The sequence below is a fragment of the Mus musculus genome, chromosome 14 (assembly GCF_000001635.26).
Source record: "Mus musculus strain C57BL/6J chromosome 14, GRCm38.p6 C57BL/6J".
Taxonomy (NCBI): Eukaryota; Metazoa; Chordata; class Mammalia; order Rodentia; family Muridae; genus Mus; species Mus musculus.
Window position 1 is genome coordinate 72,039,365 of NC_000080.6, and position 7,906 is coordinate 72,047,270.

The following is a 7,906-nucleotide window of genomic DNA, read 5'->3' on the forward strand; positions in this document are numbered from 1 at the left end:
ACTTACATCTGTACAATACTTGACACCATATGTATCAAAACTAAAGATTCTTCTTTGCCACTACAGCAGATGTACTGGCTGGTTTGTGTCAACTTAAAGAAAGCTAGAGTCATGATAGATAAGGGAGCTTCAATTAAGAAAATGCTTCCACAAGATCTGGCTGTGGGCAAGCCTGTAGGGCATTTTCTTAATTAGTGATTTAAGGGGAGTGCTTAGCCCATTGCAGCAGGGGCTGGCAGTCCTGGGATGTATAAGAAAGCAGGCTAACCAACTCATGAGAAGCAAGCCAGTAAGCAGTACTCCTTCGTGGCCTCTGTATCAGCTCCTGCTTCCAACTTCCTGCCCTGTTCGAGTTCCTGTCCTGATTTCCTTTAGTAATATTCAGTGATATGGAAGTGTAAGCCCAATAAACCCTTTCCTCACCAAGATGATTTGAATAAGGTGTTTCATCACAGCAATAATAACCTCAAGACAGCAGATATCACAGACAAGGTGACAAAGCACAGAATCTCTGCCTGCTTGAGGGAAGCCATCTTCTCTTTCTCTCTCCATGACAAGGGCTGCATGAGAGTCTATGATAGCCAAATAAATTAATGATACAAATAATATATAGTATTCACCAGGCCCTTAGGTTTGATGCCCACAACAGAGCTATGGCATAGATCAGCTGATGGTCCCTCTTTATAATAAGGAAACTGAAGTACAGGGTAGTATGTCCCTACTTTCTCAGGAAGGCCCAGGATGTGATCCATGGTGTCTGGCCCTACTCTTGAGCACTGTACTATATTCAGATGGAGCCTAGCAGCTTCTGACAAGATATGAGCTAGGGCTCATTCTAGGTTTTCCCAGCTTAACCTGGGATTTCAGATTTCCTCTTTGAAACATGACTTCCTAGGGTCAGCCTATCAGGGTAGGACCCCATCTATCTCTTCCTGAGCTCAGAAGTCAAGATGAATCTGCTTCAGCATCTCTGTTTCTCAAATGCCCAGAAGAGAACCCCTTCCCACTCCAGCTTTTCTAAGTCCCCATCAATCAGCTGGAGAAAAACAAGAGTTCCCTCCCCACCACAGCCCTTCCTTCTTCTTCCCAGGCTGTTCACCATGTGTATGCCACACTCTGTATGTCACATCTCTGGAGCTGTGTTCTATAAAAGAACATTTGTCGTTGATGGCAGTCCTCAAAGGGTCTGGTGCTTGGTGGCTCACTCTGCCATGGAAACATAGTTCAGAAAGGAGGAACCTGAAAAAAAAAAACACAACAACAACAACAACAAAACGATGCCTGCCAAAGAACCCCAGGGGACAAAACCTCAAGTGTTAAGTCAGCAACCAAAGGTAGAAGTTGCCTGGTGCTCTGTTCTTTGATGTCCCAAGGCAGGGAGGAGTTCTGTTAAAAAGCTTTTTGCTCCGAGTAACTCAACTTCATCTCCTGATCTTGGTCCTGCTGGCCATGGGCCGATAACCACTGAGCTTTATAACCAGTTCAGGATTGTGGAGTGATAGGGGAAAAGAGAAATGAATATCCAAAAAAATACCAATCAACAACTATACCCTACCATCAAACTCCCTGCATCCAAAATGAAGATGATGGACAGACTGAGCATTCTCTTGTTTTGTAAGAATTAAATATCTACAGCTGAGGTCTCAGTGCCCTGGTTTGAGTGAATCACCACCTTCTCTCTGCCTGTTTTCAACAGGATGTTTAGACAGGCAGAGTATTACTAATCTGAATTCCACAGGCCCAGAACCCTGAACACAATGTGCCAAGTAGAAAACTCTACACCAAAAAAACTTTGTTGCAGGCACAAAATTATTACACGTATTGTACAAAATTACCTTCGGGCTATGTGCATAAGGTATAAACGATAGGAAAATGAAATTCATGTTTGGACTTGGGTCTCCCAAGATATGTCCTTATGCATATGCAAATACTGCAAAATCCCCCAAATGCAAATCTGAAACACTTCTAAATTCAAGCACTTGGAATAAGGTATGTTCTCCTTGTCCTCCTGTCAACATTCCCTCAACCTGGTGAGAATGTGTTTATTGCATGTCTCTTTTTCTCTCCCTTAGGTGGACATGATCCAGGTAATCTGAAAACTTTCCAGAGGATGGTGGGAAAAGTTCAAAACTTAACTTGCATGAAGGGAAAAAATCCAGGCAGTAGTGGAACACTTTTAATCCCAGCAAGGGGGAAACAGAGGCAGGATGATCCCAGGGCATTGTTGGCCAGTCAGCCTAGCCTAATCAATGGACAAGTTCCTGGTCAATGAAGAGACTTTGTCTCAAAACATAAACTAGGCACTATTTGAGGGATGACATTATAAGGTTAAAATCTGGCTTCTACACACACACACACACACACACACACACATATCATATCACATCACATCACATCACATCACATCACATCACATCACATAAAGAGCTTGCTCTTTCATAGGGATGAGAGAGTGGAGTAGAGCAAAGAGTAAAGTGCCCTGGTGGAAAATTAACTTTCTTGCAACTAAGGATGTCTTGGAGACTACTGGGCAGAAGTACTTTGCAGGAAGTCTGGAATAGTCCCAGCAAACTCCAGCACCAGGAGGTATGATATGAGCAGGATCTGGTCCCTACATTTTATGAGAGAAAATGAAGACTTTTGGGGTGGGGAGGGTTGAGAGTAACTAGATCATTCCTATTAGTGGGTCAGCCCCCTGCATTTGAATCTACAGGACAGTGGGCATGCGCACGGGTGTCTCTCAGAACTCAATACTTAAAAGAAATTCAGGACAAGGAGGTGAGATTTAGGGCAATGGTTCCTCTTGTTTTAGATGTGGCTGTCCCAGCCCCTCAGAGAATGGTCTGTATTCATAAGCCCCATTTCTTCAAGATCTCTTGGAGGTTGCCAGGCACTGGCACAAGAGCCTTATCCACTTGGAGTGTCTGCTTCCAGGCAGGCCCTGGCAGGGTCTCAGGGACTGGCCAGGCTGGGCTGCTGATCTCATTAAACCTGGCAGCTGATTGTAGGAACAAGTTAGGCAGTCTAGGCTGGCAGGTGATTTCAGACTGCATTTAACCTAATTGGGCCAGGAAACGAGAGGTGCAAAATGCCAGGTGTGCTACCCCATTTTGTTCCTCTGCTCACTTTGAAGTCTCGCCTTTTTTTTCCCCCAAACATGAGATTCAGGCATTTGGTTGCTCATACTTAATGTGCAGCACAGAAGATCAAAGAGCAGATAGAGACAGAAAACATCAGGCAATAATTAAGAATTACTGTGAGCGCAAAGCTGTCTCCCCTCCCTCCTGCTGCCCAGCCTTGCTCATTCCTCAGCTCTTTCATCTTTGCCTTCCCCTCTCTTTGCCTTGTCCTTTCCATGCATCTCTCCTCCTCTCCTCTCCTCTCCTCCTGACCCCCCTGTAGCCTGTCCCTTTCACTGGCCCACAGCTGCTTTCCCTCTTACAGTGATTGCTATTACCTACCTAATTCTTGCTCTCACCTTCCCACCTTCCAGGGAGCTCTTTGCTTCTCTCTTTCTCTTCCTCTCCTCTTCCTTCTGCTTTTTCTGGCATCTCCTATCTCACTTCCTCCTCCCTACCCCACCCCACATTGTCCCTAATCCTTCTCCAGCCTGTTTCCCACCCTTTCTCTCTCAGTTCAGTTTCCTCTGCCAACCATAGTCACCATGACAACCGGGACTCCATGGCAATCACAGCCTAGGTTACTCCTCAGCTTCTCTCCACCAGGGTCTCTGATACTCACTTGGAATCTCCCTGCTGGGAGATTAACCCTGGCAGCCATCCCACCTCTCTGTAATTTTTTCAACGCCACAGGAAAAACAGACAGTTGCCAACAGAGAAGAAGAAAGGAAGCATGGGAGAGAATGAGAGAGAAAGGAGAGATTCTCACCTGCTTCCTCCATGATAGGAACAAAAGGACTCCAGCAGGCCTGAAGGAAATTGTAAAGCTTTGCCAAGATGGGTCCATAAGTATCTTACTTAGTCAGGGTTTCTATTCCTGCACAAAACATCATGACCAAGAAGCAAGCTGGGGAGGAAAGGGTTTATTCAGCTTACATTTCCACATTGTTCTCACCAAAGGAAGTCAGGACAGGACCTCACACAGGGCAGGAACTTGGAGGCAGGAGTAGATGCAGAAGCCATGGAGGAATGCTGCTTACTGGCTTGCTTCCCCTGGCTTGCTCAGCTTGCTTTCTTATAGAACCCAAGACTACCATCCCAGGGATGGTACTACTCACAATGAGTTATGTCCTCCCCACTTGATCACTAATTGAAAAAAAACAAATGCCTTACAGCTGGATTTCATGGAGGCATTTCCTCAAGGGAGTCTCCTTTCTCTGTGATAACTCCAGTTTGTGTCAAGTTGACGCACAAAACCAGCCAGTACAATAAGTATTCTCTCCCCCAAATGCAAGAGTTTCAACAGAAAGAAGGTATTTCCTCTAATATGAGAGCTGGGAGTGAATACAATAGTAAGAGCAAGAGAAATAACCATAGCTTAAACTTCTTTCCCTGACATTTACGATGAAAAACATCATAAGTTTTTGTTAACTTTTTTTCAGGGCCAGGGCCAAAGACCAAAGCCAGGGCCTGCTCCTTGCTAGACAACCAATCTGTCACCAAGGAGCACCCACAGACCAGCATCTTGCTATTGGATCTTAGTTGGAAAGATATTCCTTGGCTATGCTTTACTGATCATGTTTCTCATCTGCAAAGCAGGGCAGACCATGCAAACAATAGAACAGTCTGTGCTCACTTAAAAGAAAAAGTACAGGATCTCTCTAAGGCACAATATCTCACCACCTCTAAAATATTTAAGACCAAAGGGTACACATAACAGATCAAAATAAACAAGACGCCAAAGACTTCTTAACTGAGACAACAAACCGAAGGGTGTTAAGATCTGTCAGGAAGGCTCTTGTGAGGAGCGCTTACATTGGTTATAGAAGACCAAGGCTGGCTAGAGGAGGCAGAGGAGTTTGACAGATTGACCTCTATAGCATGAGATGATCAACTACAATATGAAAGGCCCCTAGTTCCAGGCTGGTGATAAAGAGTCTGGGATGCAATACTCATTTTATAGAAAAGCAAGAGCAAATCAAAGATGCATCTTGGGTAGAGTGTAGAGGCATGGCGCTTGTACTACGTGTGAATGGGAGTCTCTCCAGCCACTTAAGTGGTCTATTCACACTGGCCCCAGGCATAGTGTGTGTCACACAGAATGGTCACTTGGCCACTGTAGCTGGCCTATTGATAGCAGGACCTGCTGATTTCCCAACTGCTGTTACAGTATCCTGGTTTTGCTCGGTGCTGGGTAAAAAAGAGGAGAGTTACCAAAAGGTTTATTTCCCTTTCCTGGATGCCTCTCAGAGAATAACAAGGAGGTGAACTTGAAAATGCAAACTGTGTAAAGGGCCTATGCTAGCTTGTTCCCAGAGAATTCAATCAGCGTGTTATATAAAATTCAATCACAAAGCAACAGAAGATGAAAGCAGGTCAAGCCAGCATCTTCAAGAGGCTGGGCATCTAGCAGAAAGGCAACCCAGGTCAGCAAGCAGAAGGTGGTGCTAGGGATTGACTCTGCCACCTGCCAGTCATGGAGCCTTAAAACATCAGGGACTTTCCCAAGGCCACTCCTTTTCCCTCTATCGTTGGAACTCAAACAGGGTCTGTGTATCCCTCAAAACTGCCATGGAAATGGCGTAAAATAGTAATCTTAATGCTTTATTGAATAAGGGGAGCCAAAGCACCTCTGCTGATGGCAGCAGTGACATTCTGTGACCCTTAGTAGACAAGAACATCATTGTCAGAACTCTGATCTGGCACTGTGGAAAGAGGTCCTCTGGGCATGACATAGCTATTGTCTTCTTGAAGCCTCAGCAGCTGAAATCATTCACAGGAGATGACACAAGCTTAGGCCCATTAATATTTTGTCCTGAGGACTGCTCTACTCTAGAGCTATACGAGTGGTTAGCTGTTGGGGGATCAGTGTTTTCTCTGAGAGTTTTCTTCCTTAAAGGTTATATGTACTTCTGTAAGCAATCCTTCAAACCGCAACCCTGTAAGCAACTCTAATTGGACCCTCTGATTCGTCAGGCTCGGCTTGAATGAAAGCATTCCCTTGTCTGTCATTCATGTCCTACCTGGGTAAATAGACATTTGTCCAGGAAGAGTTAAGGCAACATGTGACAATCCTTCTGTGGCAATGTACTTGGGCTTTAATTTCATCCTTGGGAAAGGAAGAAAGTGAGGGTATTGTTTTCCCAAAATGTAGGATAGTAGAGATAATTTTAGGTGGGACATAGCTATAGCATTATGTTACACTTAACCTTTTCAATTATCTTTCAATCCTTTCAGTCGAGTGGTTCAAGTTCTCAGTTAACACCTCTCTAATATCTGCTAATTTACCTTTGCAATGAAGGGAACACTAGCCTCAGGCTTCAAATGTTGGCAAGCAGTGGTGTCTAGCCAGAATTTAATAACACTGCTGACTTATTGTATTTTTTGTCCTCCATTTATAGGAAATACTGGTTTCCCATTTGCAGTAATTATATACAGTTTCCTTTCCATATGTATTTAAGTAAAAAGGCAAGCGGTTTTAAGGGAGAAAGTCACATCAGGAGTAGTTCAGAGGTTTCACAGGTAGCAAAATCAAGGAAGCATCAGGAACTGCAGAAAGATGAGGCTGACTTACTGAGGTTTCCTCTAATACTGATCTCATTAGTTCCCTCATCTGGGCAATGAAACTGTAGTGTTGTAGTGTGCCCACAGTTAACTCAAGGGCAGCCATGGTAACTCAAAGAAGCCCCCATAGCCACTACAACTGCATTCATCTGGGAGCCCCATCTGCTCTCATGACACTTGACAAAACAGGAAGATTTGCCTATGAATTTACCCAGGATCGTTCTACCAGTCATGACAATGGGCTCCACATAGGTTTCTCCAAAGCCCCAATTCTTGCAGAATCCTTTACTATTTCTATACAGCCAGCTTGCTAGTCAAGTCAATGACTGAGATCTGGAAGGCTCTGTGAATCTGGAAGAGTTAAAAGTTTATTCTGTTCAGGACATAACCCGACTCCCTCAGATATATCAGTATGGTAGTTATTACCCAACATGTCTCAAGAGACTGAGAAGAGAGGAGGTCCACCACATAACCTTTCTAAGGGGACAGTGATAGAGGAGAAAGGCAGGTAAGTGGTACTGTTCTTTTGGTTACTTCCATCTTTGAAGACTTTTTCTTTTTGGATTTACTTAGTTTCTTAAATGTGTGTGGTTGTTTTGCCTGGATGGATAGAAGTGTGTTATATGCATTCCTGCCATCCACAGAGGTTAGAAGAGAGCATCAGATTCCCTGGAGCTGCACTTACGAAGGGTTGTGAGCCCACTATGTGGGTGCTGTGTCTTCTGCAAGAGCAAGTGCCTCAACCTCTAAGCCATCTCCCCATCCCTAGAGACTCTTTTCTTTTGTTCTTCAGTCATAGTCCTAGTGTCCTTGTCACCTCACCAATCTTTCCCTGTGTCTTTACATGAATCACAATGAGAGGGTCATCCATCTATCTACTCATTACACAGTCATGGTGAGAAGGGACTAAAGCATATGTTATGAACAGAAAGGCAGTAGTCTTAGAGAATGGAGTAGAAATAACCACACAATGGCTGGAATCCAGAGGGGAAGAGATAATAATGCTAGAGATGACATTTTATAAAATCATACTTTTATAAGAATTTCACCATGTATCAGGTACTTCTTTAAGAAGATGCTTATTTTTATTACAGTTATTTACGTGTGTGCGTGTGTGTGTGTGTGTGTGTGCGCGCGTGCACACTCGCACATTGGGGGGTGTGCACAACTGTGTACATGTAGAGGTAAGTCAGAGAACAATTTATAGGATGTCTGTTCTTTTT

General features: G+C 44.2%; 1 long non-coding RNA gene across 1 annotated transcript; it reads right to left on the reverse strand.

The window, feature by feature from the left end:
• Positions 1-427: 427 nt before the first annotated feature.
• Gm35079 lies at positions 428-3,572 on the reverse strand. The gene is made up of 2 exons (XR_383580.1): positions 3,462-3,572; positions 428-1,239 (listed from the first exon to the last, which is right to left on the reverse strand). It is a non-coding gene; the product is annotated as a predicted gene, 35079 (long non-coding RNA).
• Positions 3,573-7,906: the final 4,334 nt, after the last annotated feature.